Below are 22,039 nucleotides of genomic sequence, written 5' to 3'. Positions count from 1 at the left end.
TTATTGGATCCTCAAGGTACCTCCAGAGGTTGTTAGGGGCAAATGAGCAATTTGCACCTCTCAGGTAAGTTTATGTGACCCCAATGATCTTTTTAGTTATCTGTAAGGCAGCAATAAGAGTAAGAGTAAGTAAGAGTCCCATTGACAACTAGACAATGTATTGTACATTTTGGCGGGGATGCCCTGAGCTATTTCAGAGGTTCCTCCATGTTAAAAAGGATGGAATAGGTTGGTCTAGGACAGGTGTCAAACACAAATACACAGAGGGACAAAACTTGGAATTTTTTCCTTCTCATTAGATATAAAACATTTTCATATGGAAACAGAGGTTTTGCCTAAGTTTTAATATGAAACAAGTGTATAATAGACAGAGGCCTAGGAATTTTTTTCAAATTTTACTGCATGATAGAAAAATAAAAAGATCACAATAAGCTATGCAGAAGGGAAGTCTTTTGGATTTTGTTTTTCCTGGAGTGCGACAAAACTTTTACTTTGGTGTTTTCTGCATGGCTGTCAGTAGTATAGTGGGGTAAGTAGTCTTGTTTCTTCTTATTGTTTTTTCTAATTCTTTTACTTTGCCAGAGAATGCAATGTGAATTGCTGCATTCATTTGGTGTCACATTGGATCCTCTGGCACAGTAACAATTATTATAGCAATAGCTAATAACAATGATAATTCCTGATAATAATAATCCTGATAATTCCTGATTATTTAGTTTAGCTGTCAGTATAATCTGTGCAGGGTCCATGCATAGGCTGCTGTTTTATAGCACGAGTGATGCCGCTATTACTATTCCCGGCATCACTTGCGTCTATAAAATGTGGGGCCACACATAGGCAGAGAGGCCGCTGGTCTATAAACACGAATGATGCCGGGAATTGTATTAGCAGCATTGTATTCACGTCTATGGAGCAGAAGCTTAATATGAATTGCAGCTGGCCCGCTGTTATTACGGATTGCTGTAGCGGCGGGCCAGCTGCAATTCATTTTAGGAATTCTTTTAGGGTCCAAAAAAAGGATGTAGTGGGCCAAGTTTGGCCCGCGCGCTAAGCTGATGGTGACTCCAAGCCCAACAAATCAGAAGATAGAAGTAAGGTAAGTATAATCCTAACTTTAAAATGACATTTCCACCCTACATATAATGAGTGACCCAGACTAAGCCCCCCTCACCCCCACATGATTTTGACTTGGAATAGTTGAGCATAGTTCAAATGAAATAATAAAAAGTAAAAGATGGATAAATCCTCTTTTTTAAATAGTTTAATTTTCAATATACATGCCAACGCCCTATGCATTATTCAAAAGAGAATAGTAAACGAATGAGAGATGAGGGTTTTTTTGGGCAAACATTTCTTGTAGTGACAGAAAAAATATTATCACTGTGATACAATAAATAGGATATTATAGTCTCAACTCCTTCAATTCTCACAAGGTTTGAGACTGAAAACTATATAGATCTTTCCTAACATTATATGTCCATAGTCCCATTTGGGGGTACCATATGTACAGGCGCTTGTGTGAAAAAAAAGTGAAAACCTGACGCGTTTTGCCTTTTGGGCTTATTCTGGTGTTATGGCATTAATTAGATAAGAGGGTAAGGTAGGTGTAATCCTAAATCTAAAATTACACCCCCCCCCCACATATATTGAGTGACCCAGGCTAAGCAGACCTTCCTTTTAGGTAGAAGGTCTTAATAGGGTCCCCTTCACCCCCCATGATTTTGACTTGGAATAATATTAGGTTTGAATATAGTTCAAAGGATCTTCGCCAACTCTCAAGCCAATTGTATCCTTCAAAACTGCAACAATTTTACCCAAATTTCTACATTCCTATTGAGTACAATGCATTTACCCTTCAAAAATTCAGGTAAAAAGGAAATGGTCAATTCAGACCATCAGCATTGAAAGGAGAGAATTGGCACAGACTCCATGTGGTGGTCACAGAAAGGGGACAGATGGATTTGAATGTCCTCCCAATGCAACATTCAAGATGTACGTATTTACCCAAATTAAATAATAAATTATCAAATGTGGGAACACATTTATAATCAGAACAAGTTGTTTTTCTGTATTTGGTGACCACTAGAATCTTTGTAAAGCTTTACAAAACCCAGGCAATTATTTTCCATGATCCGCCTTTTACACCCCCACCATTCCTGACAAGGAGATAATAGCCGCATATTGTTCTTTAGCTTTGCTTTGATAACCTCTAAAAGGACATAAAAGCCATCGATGGTTCCATTACCCCCATTCTTCCGGTTTTCTGATGTCAAGGATGAGCCTGACAGGGGAGGGGGTGAAGTTTTTGTTTTGAAGTTACTTTGCAATTGTGATAAATCAGAAGGAACTTAGCGTAATGAGCAATTATTCATAAAGTATTTTACATGGAAATCAATAGCCCCTTCATTGTTCTGTTATTCATCATTGTGTTTATAAGATTAAAGCCTAAAATGCTTCTAAATGCACCCATGTAGTGGGGTCACCCCCTTCCCATTAATGAATGAGCTGGAATACTGCATGCCTTATCCCTGACTCCTCCCATTCTTTATGACCCTCCAGGATGTGGGCGGGTCCCGACTCTCCTCCCGTACAATGCGGGACTGCTGGTCCTGCGCTGTGTGCAATGATGTCATAGAGGAAGGGGACTTGGGGGTGAGCAGTCCTACTAGAAATGTGGTCAGCTGATCACCTCCTCATCCCTCTATTGGCTCCCTCTAGGAGCTGGGCATCCTTTAAGCCCGCCATGTCTGGTCCATATATTATTTTTGAGCCCTGATGAAGGGAGAAGGCTAGCTGTCCCCAAAACGCGTTGGATTAATTTTATTGCTGTTGTAAAATCAATGGTGGACTCATTCTTGGGGGTGGAATGGTGCTCTTCTCTGTATATGTCTGGGTCTAGTCTAGTCTGTTAGGGTGCTTTTGATTTGTTCTGCCTCCCCAGATCATTTTGTGGCTGGAGGGGTAAAATGATGACCGTTTTGTATTTGTTTTGGGATCACAATGAAAAAAAGTATGTGTGTGGGGTTTGGGGTATTATGGTTGCATCTATTTTTTTTTTGGAGGGGGGGCGTGTTATGATATCACTTTAACATTTGTTCACACAGTAAAACTTTGTGTGTGTGTTGGGGGGGGGTAGTTCGCTGTCAGTGTTGCATTAGTCACCTCCAAAGTGGTGGGGCGGTGGGGGCATAAAAACTGCTTTTTTTAAGGGGGGAATTTTAATGCTGGAGGTACTGCATTTGTTTTTTGGGGGTAATATGGTGACAGTGTTGCAATTGCCCTGGAAGGCATCTTGTTCGTGTCTGGAGAAGGGAATATAAAGGCATGATTTGATTTTTGGGGAACTTCTTGTTTTACCACTATTGGTGCTGTAGGAATCTCCAAAAAAATTGATCTTCTTTGCCTATGAATATAGAAAGAATTATATGACAGGGTGACAACGCAAAAGTACAATTGGTAGACAGCGACAGAATGTTGTCACCCCATAACAGGAAATACCCAAGCAAGAACCTTTATGGTGGGATCACCAGAGATTATTTTATTGAAATATACAGACAAAATACACGTTTTATATTTTATTATAACGAACGGGTTTGGATTTACAACAAAAAGGTTATTTTGATAGAAACGCCACAACCGACAGGCAAAGTTGCAGCAGAGCAGAGGTTTTGTATTTGAACAATGCAGGAAATGGTATCTGCTGCAGGTGATTGTTGTGCAGACAATGCCCTGACTCTGAGATGGAATTGCTCTTCGCCTTCCCATTCAGTTAAGTGTTGTGCTGTGACAATGCATTGGGAGAGGTGAGGGGTGACACCTTGAACCCCCATCGTCCTACGTGTCACACTCTTCCTCTCTCCAAACACCATTGCACTTTTTAACAGCTATTTTTAGTTGTCAAAAGAAAAAAGAAAATTTGTTTTGTAGCAAATGTGTTGAGTGGTCACACCTGACCCCCACAGTCAGGAGGTAAAAAGAATTCTCTTCTTTTCTTAAATTATTTTCATACTGAACCACAAAAATGAATACAAAGTTCTTTGTATCTCTTTTTAAAGCTGCAGCTTTCATGAAAATAATACTTGGTGATCCTGCCATGATAGTAACTTCCTTCTATAAGGTGACACCTATGGCTGGTCTGCTCATAAAATAAAAGTTTTGCTGCCTAGAGTTAACCCCTTTTTGCCTGGTGTCCAAACTTCACCCCCAGATTTTCTAAATTAACCCCTCCCCTCCTGGTCTGGTGCTTAAACTTAACCTACTTTCCAAGTGGATAAACGTAACTCTTTCCTTCCTAATGCTTAACCATAATCTTTCTTGTAAGTGCCATACTTCTTGTTGTTTAACCTTACCCCCCCCCTCTTTATTTATGCAAACCCTAATCTCCTTCCTATCTGGTTCCTACCTTACCCTCCCTTCTAATTTAACCCCTAACTTTCTGGTGCCTAACCCTTACTCCTCTTGTCTTTAACCCCTTCCTTTCTGTAGCCTAATTTTATCCTTCCTTTTTCAGTCCCTTCCAGTCCCCTTCTTTAGACCCTAACCTTAACTGCTTCCTATCTGTTGCCAAACCTAACACCAGCCTTTTTTACTGTCTAAGTTTAACCTCCCCTTTAAGTAGCTAACCTTAACCCCTTCTTTCCTGATGCCTTATTATAATTTTCCTACTAGGTACAGAATCTTACACCCTAAACCCCTTTTTCAATGCCTAACCTTAACCCTTTTTTCACTGGTGCTGCCCCCCCCCTCCTTAGTCCTTAACTACTTCCTAACTTTTACCTAACCCTAACATTCCTAATTTTTAGAACCTAATGGTAACCCTTTCTTTCCTTGTGCCTAACCTTAGCTCCTCCTATTTTTAACCCCTTTATTCCCGTTGCCCCACTTTAGCTCCCTTTTTTCAGTACCTGACCGTAACCCTTTCCTTTCTGGTGTTCCTCTCTTCCTAGTCTCTAAACTTAACCACTTCTTATCTGTTGCCTAACCCTAACACCCCACTTTATTCTGTCTTATCTTAACCCCTTACTTCCTGGTGTTTAGTTTTAACCTCCCCTGTAATTGCCTAATTTTAACTCTTTCTTTCTTGTTACCTAATAGTAACACTCCCCCCTTACCATTTAGCACCTAAAGTTACCCCTTTCCTCCTTGGGGTTGCCCCCCCCCTCACCTAGTTCTTAACCCTAACCTCTTCCTACCTGTTACCTAACCCTATCATCCCTTTTTTAGTGCCTAATTGTAACCCTTTCCTTCTTGGTACCTAATCTTAACCTCAAGTGCCTTAAGTGCCTTAACATAACCCTTTCCTTCCTGTTGCCCCACCTTAACCCATTTTCAGTGCTCAACCTTAACCCCTTACTTCCCGGTGTGCCCCCCTTTAGTCCCTAACATGAATCATTTCCTACCATCACCTAACCTCCACACCTGTCTTTTTTAATGCATAAACCTAATCTTTTCCTTCTTGGTGCCTTACCTTACCACCCCCTATCCATAACCCCCTCCTTCCTGATACTTATTTTCCTTCTTAATGCCAAACCTTAACCCATTCCTGCTTCTTATCTACAGCTTATCGAATAGGTGCCCAGCCCGAACCCTTCCTGTTGGAACCCAAGTTTAACCCCTTCCTAGTTTCCAGGGTATAGCCCTAAGCAAAAGCTAATCAACCCAAAATCAAACCCCCCATACTGAGCCACCAGCTAAAAGAATAAGCTAAACCTTCCAGGTCAGACAGGTCAGTGGGTAGCAGCGGGTAGCCTATTGTAACAGAGGACTGGCTGCCATCCCAAGCAGGTGACCATGGATTTAGGGTCCGGTGAATGGCCTTGGGGCGGGGGACAGATTTAATTTCATGATGCTTCATGGTGGATAGAGCAAATAGTGGTGACAGTCCCCTGACAAGGAAGGAGGCCTTGTGCTCAGTATGTAGAACTTTGCAAATAGATTGATACACTTCTGTGCCCACTACAACTCCTATCATTGGAAAGCATGGCGCTAAAAAACTGGCTGGTGATAACTAAAACATGTTTTATATTTTGTTTTTCTGCAGTTTTGGAACCTCATCCATTGGCAGTGTTCATTTCAGAAGTATAAAATGTGAAATATGAACATATGTTCAGCGCAATGTACAAAGACAACAACACTCTACAATCTGTTCTCTCTACATTCACACTGACCTCCTCACTTCAAAATAAATAAATAAAAAATTAAATCCAAAAACATCAGAAATTACAGAACCCTTGGATGAGGCGACTGAATTCGTAAAAAAAAGTACAGAACAACTGAGCTGGAGGGCAGATTAAATGAAGAGAAATACTGGAGGGCAGAATAAATTAGGTGGAGGCTGGAGGGCAGATTTAATGAATGGGGAGTCTGGGGGGGTTCAATGATGGAGAGACTGGAGGGCAGAGTAATGAAGGGGAGGCTGGAGGGCAGATTTAATACAGAAATGGCTATCAAATTCACTTTATAAAAGTGAAAGGCTCGAGGGGAGATTTAATGAAGGGGAAACTGGGGGGCAAATTTATTGGAGGGGCTGGAAGGAAAATGTATTGAAGGAGAAGCTGGAGGAAAGATTTAATGAAGGAAAGGCTGGAGGGCAGATTAAATGAAGGGGAGGCCAGAGGGCATATGTATTAGGATGGAGGCTGGAGGGCAGATTTGATAAATGGGAGACCGGAGGGCAAATTAAATGAAGGAGAGCCTGGAGAGCAGATTAACTAAAAGGGAGCATGGATGGCAGATTTAATGAAGTGAAGGCTGGTTGGCAGATTAAATGAAAGGGAGGCTGGAGGGCAGATTTAATGAAGGGGGAGCTGGAGGGCAGATTTAATGAAGGGGGGGCTGGAGGACAGATTTACTGAAGGGGAGGCTGGAGGGCAGATTTAATGAAGGGGAGGCTGGAAGGGCAGATTCGATAAAGGGGAGGCTGGAGGGCAGATTTAGTGAAAGGGAGACTGGAGGGCAAACTTAATGAAGGACAAGCTAGAGGAAAGATTTAATGAAGGGGAGACCAGAGGGCATATGTAATGCGATGGAGGCTGGAGGGCAGATTTGATAAAGGGGAGGCTATAGGGCAGATTGAATTAGGATGAGGCTGGAGGGCAGATTTAATTAAAAGGAGGCTGGAGGGCAGATTTATTGAAGAGAAGGATGGAGGACAAATTTAATGAAGGGGAGGCTGAAGGGCAGATGAATATCATTGTAATTATTTTCAGCTCCTTGTTATGTTACAATGTTGCTTTTCTTGGCCATATTTGATATGTACACATATTTTGCTCAGTATTGATATGACAACCCCCAACCTTGGCTCTATATTCCCTATACACCAGGTTTATTCTTTTCGCTGTATGATTATGGATCACGAGCGGTTCTCTCAGTTTCTGGTGGCAGAGGTAATTATGGATAAAATGAGATCACAATGATTCCAGATATTGTAGGCTGAGGGATTCTCTGCCAGCCCGGGGGACGGAATGCTGAAACATGACTGTAGTCTCCTCTCAATTCAGCAATTAGTGTCTCATGTTATAGAGATCTTCATATTCCGTCCTGGATAGCTCGATATTCTGCAGGAAAGGTGAAGGTTCTCAGAGTGTTGCTGATTGTTCTCAGTTACAATAGAACAGATGAACACTTTACAGACTATTGAATGGGAGGATGGGTGGGAGATGTCCCCCCGAATACTAGAAGTCATTTTTGTGGATTGTTTAATGTACGATTTGGCGGGCCAGGAAAAAAAGGGGCAACAAGCTTGTGGCCCCTCCATTAGCCCTTCCTTTAGGTTCTTGGCTGGCCAGAAATTGGGGGCCATTGGATGTGTGTCCCAGACCCAATGCTCCTTCCACAGTGGGAGCCCCCATAACCTAATTCCCAAATGGTTGAAGGGAAGAGTTTAAAGCCACCTTGTTAAATCCCCAGCATAGAGAAGTAGAGGCTGGCATGTGGCCCCTCCATTAGCCATATCAGACCAGTAGGTGCCAAGCCGGCCAGAAATGGGGGAGCAACAGCTGAGTGCCTTTCCTGGGCATACCAGAACCTCTGCTCCCTTAGCAATGGGAACCACCAAGACAAAGCCTTATCCCCCAAAATCTGTTCCCCAAATCATTGGAGGTCTGCTGGAATCTGGAAATCAACTTTAATAAATGGTACCCCAATAGTTGCTTCCTCTCCATGGTAAGGTGGAGGATGGCTTGTGGCCCATTTGTTGTCCATACCACACCCAAAGGCGCCTGGATAGCCAGAAATGGAGGACAAAAAATGTGTGGCCCTTTCCTGGATGTATCAGACTCCCAGCTCCCTTTAGAGTAGGGACCTATGTTGGGGCAAAGGGTCTCATTCCCTGTAACCTGTTCCCTAAATGGTTGGAGGGGTTACTTCCTTATGTTCCTTTCCTTTTGGCCCCATCCATTACCTATACCAGGCACAAAGGTTCCTAGTTGGCCAGAAATGGGAAGGGGTCAATGAATGTGTATCACCCTCCTGGACATAGCAGACCCCCAGCTCCCTCAACAGTGGTGACCCTGGAATCTGGAAGTCAATTTTAATAAATGGCCCCTGGATATTTACCTTCTTACCATGACAATGTAGAGGGAGGTTTGTGGCCTCTCCAATAGCCTTACCAGGCCCATGGGTTCCCGGCTGGCCAAAAATGGGGGGTAATGGATGTGTACCACCTTCCTAGACATACTTGACCTCCAACTCCCACCTCCAACAAATGTGTTAACCCCTAACTGGTTGGAAGTGTGGCCTTTTGGAATCTAAAAATCAATTTTAATAAAGAAGCTCAAGATAGTTGCTTGCATGGTGTGTGTCCCTTCAGTTAGCCATACCAGACCCATAGGTGCCCAAAAATGAAACAAATGTGTACCTTTTTTCCTGGACATACCTGACCCCTTGCTCACTCAACAGTGGGAACCCAATATTTAGGGACAGGGTCTCATCCCCCACAACTTGCTCCTGAAAGGTTGGGGGGTGGCCTATTGGAATCTGGAAATCACCTTTAATAAAGGGCCCCCAGATTGTTCCTCCCTTACCATAAGGAATATAGAGAGGGGTGCAGTATGTCTCCAGCCCATTCTTCCAAAAAAAAAAATCAATCAAATCAATAGAACTCAAGCAATTTCTTTTTGAACATTTCTGAGTATATTTTTATGCCTTGTTGTTGTCGTATTTTTATGTAAAAATGTTGAAAATGCAGTATAAATGCCATTTCTGCTTGAAGCCTTCACCCTATCAGAAGTTGAAAAATTCTCCCAACATTAGTGAAAGAATGGAATTATAAAATTTTCTGAGTCAGGATTCTGAATGTCAAGCAGCAACAGCAACAATCATATAGAGTAATTCAGCTTAAAACATGATAATAATACAATATCCAACCAGTTTAATTTAACAAGGCCACATCCCTAATACATATCCATTCTAAATCCGTGGGAGTGTGATCAGTACCCTGTTTTTCAGTAATGGTGTTTTTTGCTAAAATGGAAGAAAAATACAGATGAATTACTCGATAGTGAATAATGATAAAATGATGATCTCTGAGAATGTTAGTGAGAAATACTCCTCGTACTGTTGTACGGTTGCCACTTAATTTGGGTGAGGTTCCACATGCCACAAACATCAGATATCCCTGTTCATTATTCAGTGAAACGCGTAGGAACATACAGGGTCCACCCTCTAGGGTGATCCCGACAGGAATATCTTACACTGTGTTTGGTCTGCATGTTTTTTAAGGTTTTATATATCAGTGATTTTATTGGTAATAAATAAAGTATAATTCTTTCATATAATATAAATTAATTTTGAATATTGAATCCACCGGCCCTCAATGTCCCATTGATTGATGGAATCTCACGGATTTAGATATCATCAGTTTAAAACGAATGAAAAAGTTCATTTTTACAGCAGCATTCATTGAAATAATCTTTAGTGATCCTAAAATAAACACTTACTTATAGTGTGACAACGCTTCGTCCCTTTCTCATAATTCTGTACTGGTGTTGTCACCCTGCCATTCGACCATCGTCACAAATCAAGCAGACATTGTTGTCATTAGTTTTGCTGTTTGGATTGGTCTGGTTGCAAAATCTGCTAAAAAATCCAACATTCAGTTTGGTTAAGATAGAATTAATATTAGTCCTTAAAGAACCTTGCCCTTAAAGTTCTTTTAGTATCTAGTTAACAACCCTACAGCCTATTCTCATTCGCTGATGGTGATGGGCAGTCCCGCCTTCTAAAGACAATCAGCCAATCAGAATGCTCCCTGCCTTTTTCATTGCTTACAGCCAATGAATGTGCCACCATGGGCAAACCAACCCTGGGAAATGTCCAGCAGCTATCATGGCAGTGCATACAGACAGGACGTGCCTGTAAAAAGAGGCCACAGCAATAAAGAATAAAGAACTGAAGTACTTGAACAGGTTATCACATTGTATGGGATATAGTTTTTGGGCATTTGATGTTTTTGGAATGGTTGTCAGTAGTATGTTTGCAGCACATCGACCCCACTGGAAATGGTATGTGTTTTGTCCACAGCTTCATCTACAAGGGGTGATTATAAATCCATTTACGTGTTGACTCTAATTGCCCTGTTTGGAAAATAAACAAATAAATGTTTGATTTCAAGCTGAATACATAATGAGGGCGTCCTCGATGAAATGTATTTCAGGGCGCTGCGTGCGTCACTGCTCCCTGCATGCTTTCTCTCCTTTTATTAATTCTCCTAAACTTCAATTAGATTGCGCAGTAAACATATTGCAGGTGGGTGAATGAGGGAATATAAATCATTCATTGGTAAATCATTGGGTAATAGCTTGCAAAAGATATGGATATTTATCCTGACTTGGTGGCCTTGACATTCATCCTGACTTGGTGGCCTTGACATTCATCCTGACTTGGTGGCCTTGACATTCATCCTGACTTGGCTTGGTGGCTTATACTTCACTGATGGTAACTCAAAAAGTTCTAGAGATTGCTCGTTTTGGAGCTTCAGTGAGGTATAAGCCACCAAGCCAAGTCAGGATGAATGTCAAGGCCACCAAGTCAGGATGAATGATAAGGCTACCAAGTCAGGATGAATGTCAAGGCCACCAAGTCAGGATAAATGTTAAGGCCACCAAGTCAGTCAAGTTTGGATGAATAAAAAGGACACCAAGTCAAAATATATGGAAATGCCAAGAAGACAGCCAAGTCAGGTTGAATGGTAAGGCCACCAAGTCGGTAAACTCAGGATGAATGGAAAATCAGCAAGTCAGCCAAGTCAGAATGAATGGAAAGGCTACTGAGTCAGGCTTTAGTTAGAAGTCTCAGACACAAATCACCATTACTGCCCCCCAACTATCACACCTATATGAGCTTGTGGTACATTCTATTCCATAACCATAGGAAAGAATATAGGACTGACCCCACTATTGACATAATTATGGAGTTGGCCTTTTCCCATGGCCATTACTATGGAGTTGTCTCCACCCATAGTCACCAATATGGAGTTGCCCCCCTTGACATCCTTCACTGTTCTGTGAAGGTTTTCCACAAGATTTTGGAGGGTGTCTGGGGGAATTTGACCCGATTTGAGAGGTTAGGCACTGATGTTGGAGGAGAAGACCTGTCTCACCATTCCAATTCATCCCAAAGTTCAGTAGGCTGAGGTCAGGGCTCTGTGCAGGACACTCGAGTTCCTCCCCACCAAACTGGTGACCCCATGTCTTTATGGAGCTGGCTTTGTACCCCGAGGTACGGTCATGGGGGAACAGAAAAGGGTCTCCACCAAACTGTGACCAGAAGGATGAAAGAGCCCAATTGTCTGCAATGTCTTTGTATAATGAAGGTTTACCAGGACTTCACTGGAGACATTAGAACTCCATTACTCATTGAATCCAATGAGTAATGGAGTTCTAATGTCTCCAGTCCACTGTCCATTCATTTGCCAAGTGGAGTATTGGTAAGCCTTGGCTTTACAATAGTGGATATGGTGTGGCTAAAAACTGGGCAAACAATGACTGTGAGAAAAGTAGATGTGATTCAGGAGATTCAGGAAGGCTCCAGCCTGTGGTATAGAAAATAATAAAATGAAAAGATGAACATCTCTCGGGTTGTAACTTTACCTCTTATATTCATTTTAACACCTCCTAGCTTTTAATGTGATCAATAAAATCCAGTTATGTAATTGATGGAGCTGAGAGAAAAGCTCAAGAACACGAAAAGTGGCTTTTCTAACCATGTGTGGGCTGAATTGGCTCCAACATTAGAATACAATTAGTGCTTTAGCCTGCAGTATGAGTCACAACAACCAACGAGTCATAACAAACAGAATTTCTGGCTGCACTGAAAATGCTGTATAACAGTTCCTTTATACAGAACATAATGTGGCAATGTTCGATATACATACCAATAGGATTTTTAATAAATGTGCCTTCCAGTCTTCCCTTCAATAAATTTGCCCCTAGCTATCCCTTAATCAAATCTGATGCCTAGCCTCCCTTCTTTAAATCTGCCCTCCAGCCTCCCTTCTTGCACTATTGTACCCGCTCCTCTCCTGCACTGAAAGAATTCACTTTGACCTCCTTGCACACATGCGTTCAATCTATATTCCTTACAATAATGGTCCCTTTTATTATGTCAGGTGATAAAACATTGTATCCATTTGTACATTTCAAGGTAATCTGGTATCAGCCATAGGATAGAGCCTTCAGAATTACAATGGGGCGATGGATTCCACAAGCTATAGTCCTTGGAGCAGGTCTGAGTATACATTCCATTTTGTGCAACTAATAGTCAAGTAAAACCTTTCCATCATCAGAATCTAAATTTATGAAGCTTATCATAGCAATGCTCTAATTGCACGCTAGAACATTCAGTAAGAGAGATCAGGTGTTAATATTGTTACATATTCATTTAAAAAAAAGCATCCAATGACATCAAAAGATGACAGTCTTTGATTATTCCCATTGGGATAAATTTGTCTTGGCAATTTTCTGGCATAGTCATGTGTACAAATGTCCCTAGACAATGAAGGATCATTCACACAGCTAGTAGGTGGGTGCTGGTTGGGTGGAAAAGTGACATAATTTGCTTTCCAGGGCCACTATCAGAAAATTTCTGGGCTACGGGGCTTTGGGTAAATGTCTGGATCTTTTTTTCAGATCCCTATACAGCAGTACCCCTTGTCCCCACCTTTCCCCCAATGGTAGCCCTGGAGTATTTATTCCATGATGCAATGGGGCATTTGCACCATTAGTGGCTGAGTTCATAGAAGCCATACCATTAGTATGTGTCCTTTATGAAGAGCTGACCATTTAGTGTATGAAGGATATTTTTTCCTGTTTTCCTTATCCCTTTTCTGGAAAGCTATCTTTACTAAGTCTCTATTAGCATAATAATCACACAGATCCTAAATAACAAGATATTTATTACCAGAGAACAAATTAACAAGTAATCAACAATTATTCAAATAAGCTAATGATGACATAGACAAAGCAAAATTATACATTACACAAAGAGTCCGTCCTCCATATCTTACACCCTGGCTGGGTTCTATGAAGATTGGAGAGAGAAAAGGAGAGGCAATAAGAAGTAAAGGGGGTATAAAAGAATGATTTGTGGCTGTTGTTCCTTCTTATACGTCTCCGGGACCCCTGGCCACATCCAGTCACACCCACGCATCCGCCCCTTACTTTGGTGTCCTTCCACTTCTAGAAATACACTGCTTATAGGTGCCTGCTGATATTCTCCAGTAGGTGTCACTGTTGCATTGGGGGCAAGTCCTCTGGCTCCTTTGGGGGTCATCAGATAGCAGGTATGTTTATACACCAGACAGGGTAATTGGAGAAGTCAGATGCTTCCATGCACAATCCCCATACCTCACACCTGGTATGGTGTGATCTTCCTGTTTAAGGTGGTATTACCTTTCCTTCCAGTTCCATGGATCCAAGCCCCAGCTGGAGTCAGTCTGCTAGATTTGTCCCCATTGACATTTCAAAGGCAACCCCCATCAAGGCTCACCAACAGTCATATTGAACCCATCATTTGAAATGGAATATGCATAAGTGCTGTCTTTATACAATTCATGTTGTGCACTCCAACAGTGTATGAAGATATTCTGGATTTGTTACATTTTTCTAAAATGTACCCTTTGGTACCCAATAGGCAGATTTGATTTTCAAAATTCACCACCCCCCTATGAATGGTAATGGGGCTCTTCAACTTCTAGCAAGATTTTCAAATTGAACCCAGGCAGATTCATCCCTAGACCTTATGTGGGTGTCATTGTACCTTGTAGGGAAACATATTTTCAACAGTAGGTCAATGTAGCCAGATCAGGAGTATTTTATTATCACTTGTATAAATTTACATTACCTACATTAGTTACATGCTGATTATCTCCAATGTTGTGAACGCAGAGACCTCCCTGTAATTATGGTGCAATCGGTGCAATATTCAAACCTGGAAAAAAAAGAAGGCTTTAGGCACTCTGAACCTTACAGACTTCAATTTCATAACCAAGAATTTGTCATTAACCTTCGTGTCTCTCTTTGATTTCATGATATGATGGTGGCATGTTAAATCAGGTCTCCGACCGGCAAGCCATGGGTGATCACACTGAGGTGTAAATTAACCTGTAGCACTACGACGATCTGGTTGCTGAGCCTGTGCAGAGCTGATCATAAAATTTAGAAATGAGTCCAATATGTTATTGAAGTGGATACGTCAATGCAACATCATTTGAAGTTTTACCTGTGATAGTCCTGTGCAATATATTAGGGCAAGGCCAAATTTTAGACCCATGAGACTGGAAGATTATAATGATAAGCTGAGTATTCTACTCAAAATGGAAAACTGTTAAGGCTGAGCTTTGGGAAAAGCTAATGACTATCTGCCAGTCTATTCATATCTACCATTTCTATCTACTTGCAATGAATTGGTGATGTCATTATAATTCCATACTGCTTTAACCAATTTTTTTTTTATTTGCTCCTTTTTTACGCCTTCAACTTATCAGATTCCTGCAGCGACATATCTTCATAGTAAATGACTTTCTTTGTATTCTATGTGTCAGACATCCTGGATTTTGCATTTCGCTCTCTTATATATGGTGGAGCTGATCTGAGATATTTAAACCAAGGAATAAAATCCTCTCTGATAATATCTCACGTCTGCCGGGGTCTTTGCTTGCTAACTAGTCCAAATAATTGCTTTTTGAGATTCTGTTTTATTCTTTACTTTACAGCTAATATAACTGATCCCAGGCTTATCCCGGGTTTTGCTACATTGACCTTTCTAGTTCTGTTTGATGCCCCAGTGATGATCTTTAAAGCTGATGGTCATTGAGCTGTACAGTTCCCATGATCCATGGATGGGTAACTCATACATTAAGGGCTCTTACAAGGCACAGGAGCAAATTGACATGACCTTTTTATTAGAAATGTGACTTTTCTTTAAGGTAGACCAAATTGCTAAAATTCCAGATAAGTTTTAACATACTCATTTTATTTTCAATAGCTCAGTCTTCCTAAATCTGCAGCTTTTATTAAAATAATGTATGCTGCTCCTGCCACGGGGTCTTTCTTCTATTGTTAATAAGAGACCAACGTATTTTACTGCTCGGATTTAGACTTCAGACACCACCAGCCAATGAAAATGCTCATAGAGTGGAACGTCTTCTCATTAACCAGTGATATGGGATTGGTCCTGCTGCCTGATGACAACTAGCCAATGAAAACTCCCACTGTAGTATTAATTTTTATTAGCCCTATCTATATATATAAAATCGCATGTATGTATGTGTGTATGTATGTGAGTGTGTATGTATGTATGTGTGTGTGTATGTATGTGTGTGTGTGTATGTGTGTATGTATGTATGTATGTGTGTATGTATGTGAGTGTGAATGTATGTATGTGTGTATGTATGTGAGTGTGAATGTATGTATGTGTGTATGTATGTGAGTGTGTATGTATGTATGTGTGTGTGTATGTATGTATGTATGTGTGTGTGTATGTATGTGTGTATGTATGTATTTTTGTATGTATGTATGTGTGTATGTGTTTATGTATGTGTATATGTATGTATATTTGCATGTATGTATGTATGTATGTATATGTTTATGTATGTAAATATGTATGTATATTTGCATGTATGTATGTGTATATGTATGTATATTTGCATGTATGTATGTATGTATGTGTTTATGTATGTGTATATGTATGTATATTTGCATGTATGTATGTATGTATGTGTGCATGTATGTGTATATGTATGTATATTTGTATGTATGTATGTGAGTTTGTATGTATGTATGTATGTATGTGAGTTTGTATGTATGTATGTATGTGTGTATGTATGTATGTATGTGTATATGTATTTATATTTGCATGTATGTATGAGTGAATGTATTGCTCAGCAAGTGTGCTTTTTGTTTATATTTTTACATACTTTTTTTTTATTTTAATATTAGATTGCAATAAATAAATACCCAACCAACACCAGATAATCAGCTAGTAACCTAATAATAGTAGTGGTAGTCAGCAAAAGCACAATAAGCAACCCTGTGAACATTTCAATGCTCCCAAATCATTTACCATGCAAAGTCTATCATAAACCTCAAGCAATACTAGTGACAACACGCTGTCCTTGTTCCCCAGTTGGACTTTTGCTTGATCAATGAAGACAGGTGGCTTGCATTATTGTCACCCTGCCCTCACGCAGTCATAGCTTGAATACATGTATAAGTAGCTGGAAAAAGATTTTTGAAGATTAGTAGCAGAAACAAACAATGGTGAGATAAAAACAAACACCTTTATTTAAAGTCTATGTGATAGGTTGACAACACAATTATTTTAAAAAATATCACCGCTCAAATTGGCTGTATTTTTATTCACAGCCATTGGATTCCCAATACACTGGGCTAAGACCCACTCTGACCCTAATGGCCAATTATCAAAACTGCAGAGCGGTTACTACAGAAAATGCTTTTACCTTCTAATGAAGAAACAGAAGAAACGGGTGAATACAGGTAGTCCCAGAGTTAAGGACATTCGGACGACTCCTAGATACGAGCGAGGCTTCCCTGCTCCCTCCTGTGCAGGACAGAGGCTTGATGGGGGTGAGGGGACAGTTTGCAAGACTTGCAGAGGAAATCTTTTGCTAAACACAGCTGGGACTGGGCTCTTCTCTAACATCTTGTAACTCTTTAATCACCAAGACAAACTCTGCAGTTATTTCTTTTTACATATCAAAGAACAGCTTGCTCCAGAAGTTAATGAATGTCTGGGCTCCATAAAGCTTTTTGCTTTGTTTGTGAATAACTCTCAGTGAGGATATTTTACAGTAACTGACACCACACTGCTTAATATTATGTTGAGACAAACATCTGTCCTAATTACATTTATTAAAATAATCTACCTGTTCCGATTTACATACAAATTCAACTTAGGAACAAACCTACATCTCATATGTAACCTGGGGACTTCCTGTAATTTATAAATACACCTTAGAATGTGCTAAAACAAGAATTTAAAAAATTTGAAGACACATTATATAGACTTATATGAAATTGCAATGAAATATTTTATATCTGCTTTATAATTGCCGTTTTCCTTTTTTAATACATACTTACAATGCATTTCATGTAGCAGCTAATATGATGACAATATTTTTTTTATTTTTCAGATGTAAATAAGTGGGATATTGATAATTTGTAAGCACAGTGTATGTAAACAGATTATTACAAGAGTGCATGCTTCTAAATATAGGAGCATTGAGTATTTTCTTGTCAAAAGGGTAAATATTTCCTTCGATTCCCGGGAATCAAATGAGATAATTATATTTAATTAGGCTAATTCTGCAAAGATGACATCAAGGCAATGACACGGATATTTAATGCGATCTTATAATTGCTTTCCTGAAATGATCTGTGCAGAATCTTTTATAATAACAGCCAAGAGAACAGATGAGAACAGATTTCTGTGCCATGATATCCATGTCCAAGTTCTGCCAAGGTGCAGCATGAAGTAATAGGACTTTCCGTAGTGAGCGTTAAATCGTTTTAGCAGTAGTCTTTGTGATCTTGGAGAACATTAATTGTAATGAAATGGCATCCTAAATTTCAGAACTGTTTGTTTTTCCTGTGGTTGGTAGAGCACGGCAGCAGAGTAGAATGGTGAATGAAAACAGGAGCTGGGATGAGTTTCCAGAGACCAAAACTCCTGGAGCAAATGGTTTGGGTGTGATGCTCCAGTCTAGTGACACCTAAGTGATCGGTCATCTGATGGTGCCTGCCAAGTTCTGTGCCAATGTCATGTAGCTGAGCCAGAGCTGGGCCAGAGGTTCTTCTCCTCTCCTAGTCATCAACATGCAAAGCTACTACTAACCACCAATGTAAAGGGAAAACTCACAAGCAATCATCAATGTAAATGGGCACTTCTCCACTGACAACCAGTGTAAGGTGGACCTCATCTACTCACCACCATTGTAAAGGTTCACCTAATTGCTGATCACTGCGAATATAAGCGTGCTCTTTTTCACCAACCACCCAAAAAATGGGGCACTATCTCAATGACCAGCAATGAAGGTGGGCCTTCTCCCACTGCTCAAAAATGTAACTTAAATGTTTACCACCAATGTAAGAGGGAAATTCATTAGTGGCCCTAAATGTAAAGGGGATTCACAAAAGACTCTCTGCTAACAACCAATCTTTGAATGGCCTTCTCCCCTGAACACCAATCCAGGATGGGACTTCTCCACTGATCACCAATCTAGGATGGGACTTCCTCACCGATCACCAATCTAGGATTGGACTTCTCCACAGATCATCAATCTAGGATGGGACTTCTCCACTGATCACCAATCTAGGATGGGATTTCTCCACTGATCACCAATCTAGAATAAGATTTTTCCACTGATCACCAGCCAAGGATGGGACTTCCCCACTGATCATCAATTTAGAACTTCCCCATCGATCACCAATCTAGGATTGGACATCTACGCTGATCACCAATTTAGGATGGACATCTCCACTGATCATCAATATAGGATGGGACTTTTCCACTGATCACCAATCTAGGATGGGACATCTCCACTGATCACCAATCTAAGATGGGACTTCTCCACTGATCACCAATCTAGGATTGGACTTCTCCACTGATCACCAATCTAGGATGGGACTTCCCCATAGATCACCAATCTAGGATGGGACTTCTCCACTGATCAGCAATCTAGGATTGGACTTCTCCACTGATCACCAATCTAGGATGAGACTTCACTGATCACCTGTATACAAGAGCACTTTCTCACTGTCAGCCAAGTAAGAGAATGATTGTTACCCTGGGCTGAATACTTCCAATAGACTGCAAGCTGACCTGATGAAGCACACCTTGGGGTCCACAAGGTCCACAAGTAATCAGAAAGGACGCCATACATCTTAGGTACCATGTGGTAATGTTTTGGGAATGTCAATAAAACATTTTCTAATACACAGCAAAGATACAATCACTGTTAGGCAAAACATAAGCCCATGTTAAAGCTCCACCACTACAGCCCATACCTAGCTGCTCATACCCTGGAAGCTGAAGGAAATGTGAAAGCTAATACCCCGGTGATAGAATTTACTAATAATATATCACAAGCCATAACAGATAATAACTGTTGCCTTGGCATGTTTTACATTAACCATAAGGTCAATGGTTAAGCTTCTATAGTGTGAAACATGTGAATTGCTGTTGTCATTTTATTGGTAATACATCCTCCCATCACGGCTTCACATGTTACTTTCTTCACCTTTATAGATGATGGAGAATCTTTGGGAGAGCTTAATTTGAAATAAAATTGTTATATTGTAGTCACAGAAAGAAATAAACCACAAATATAGGAAAGCAATTATTATAAATCCCTTTGATGATATATGACAAATATAGCGTCACGAAAAAGGCAAATATGAAGGATTTGTTTAATCATGACATTATTATCTTTTTACATCAAATATTGGGTTTTACATTTTTCTATATTTGATCTTTGCTATTAATCGCCTACATTAAATTTGTATTCTAGCCAACAGCTGTATGCATGCGCAATGGTGGAAGTATGAGGATAAGCAACAATACTTTGCAGATAATACAATAATCAATGATATTTTGCAGAGGATACAATAATCAATGAAACATTGCAGGGAATACAATATTTAAAGGCACATTGCAGATGATACAATGAGCAACCATACATTACCCATTACATTAAAGAGGAAACAAAATTCAATGATACTTTGCAAAAGATACAATATTCAATTATACATTGCAGAGGATACAATAATCAATGATACAATGCAGAGGATACAATAATCAATGATATATTGCCGGGGATACAATGAACAACCATGCATTACCCATGATACAATAATCAATATTGCTGATGATACAATAATCAATCATACATTGCAGAGGATTCATTATTCCATGATATTTTGTTATTCCATGATATTTTGCAGAGGATACAATAATCAATCATACATTGCATAGGATCAAATAATCAATCATACATTGCAGACGATACAATAATCAATGATACAATGCAGAGGATACAATAATCAATGATATATTGCAGAGGATACAATGAACAACCATGCATTACCCATGATACAATAATCAATATTGCTGATGATACAATAAATAATGATACATTGCTGATGATACAATAATCAATGATATATTGCAGAGGATACAATAATCAATGATACAATGCAGAGGATCCCTATTTAATGTACAGCGCTGCGTAATATGTTGGCGCTATATAAATCCTGTTTAATAATAATAATAATAATAATACAAAAATCAATAATTTATTGCAGAGGATACAATGAGCAACCATGCATTACCCATGATACAATAATCAATATTGCTGATGATACAATAAATAATGATAAATTGCTGATGATACAATAATCAATGATATATTGCAGAGGATACAATAATGAATTATACATTGCAGGAGATACAATATTTAGTTATACATTGCAGAAGATACAATGAGCAATAATACATTGAAGACCTACTTTCTGCTCAGTTAGAAAAGCGCTCAATACTCATTTTTTCAAACTTGCCTACCCGTCTTTCTGTCATTTAAAACTCTCACTACTTCCCACCACTACATATCTCCCCTCCTATTGTGTGTTAATTCCCCCACCTACCAGATTGTAAGCTTTTCGGGCCAGGGTCCTCTCCTCCTGTATCACTGTCTGTATTAGTCTGTCATTTGCAATCCCTATTTAATGTACAGCGCTGCGTAATATGTTGGCGCTATATAAATCCTGTTTAATAATATTAATAATAATAATACAGTAATCAATCATAAATTTCAGAGGATACAACTTTTAATGATACAATAAAGGGTATAATGAGCAATTAACCATTGCCGGTGATACAATCCTCAGTTATATATTGCAGTTGATACAATCTGCAAGGCTGATGCATTTTGCTAAACAGTTTTGATTATTCAACAAGTTGGTTATCCTTTGCAAGATTAATTTTTACCACATTCACTAAGCTAAATGAAATACCTTGTAAGAAGATAATTCACTTACAAAAACTTGCATTTCTTTAATAAATCAAAGTCATTAACTCACAACAGTTTACAAAAATGTGTCCTTGATAAAGAAGAAAAGCTGATGATGAGAAATACCTGGAATGAGAAAGAGATGCTACATAACTGTTCATGTGACACACGGTTCATTTTCACCTCCCGCACACCTAGTCACGTAGTGTGACACATTAAGAGCATGCCATCAGCAATAGGAACTCACCGGGGGCCATGGGGTCATCCTGCTGCTTTATGAGAGCTCCCAGCTACATCAATGTGTGCTACAGGGGATATTAAGAACAGAAAGCTATTGTGAAAATGTTTTATAAACCTAAGATAATGGCTTAGCTCACTGTACAGAAAAATCCATCTGATTTTAAAGTGAAATCATAGGAAATATGATTTGGATCAGTTCATTTTGTAACAGTGTGAATTGTGCATTTCTGCAAAAATTAGACTCCCAGGGAGAGGATTAGCCACCAATAAAAACAT

The sequence above is a fragment of the Pyxicephalus adspersus genome, chromosome Z (genome assembly GCF_032062135.1).
Source record: "Pyxicephalus adspersus chromosome Z, UCB_Pads_2.0, whole genome shotgun sequence".
NCBI classification, from domain to species: Eukaryota; Metazoa; Chordata; class Amphibia; order Anura; family Pyxicephalidae; genus Pyxicephalus; species Pyxicephalus adspersus.
This window is presented reverse-complemented; position numbering follows the sequence as displayed.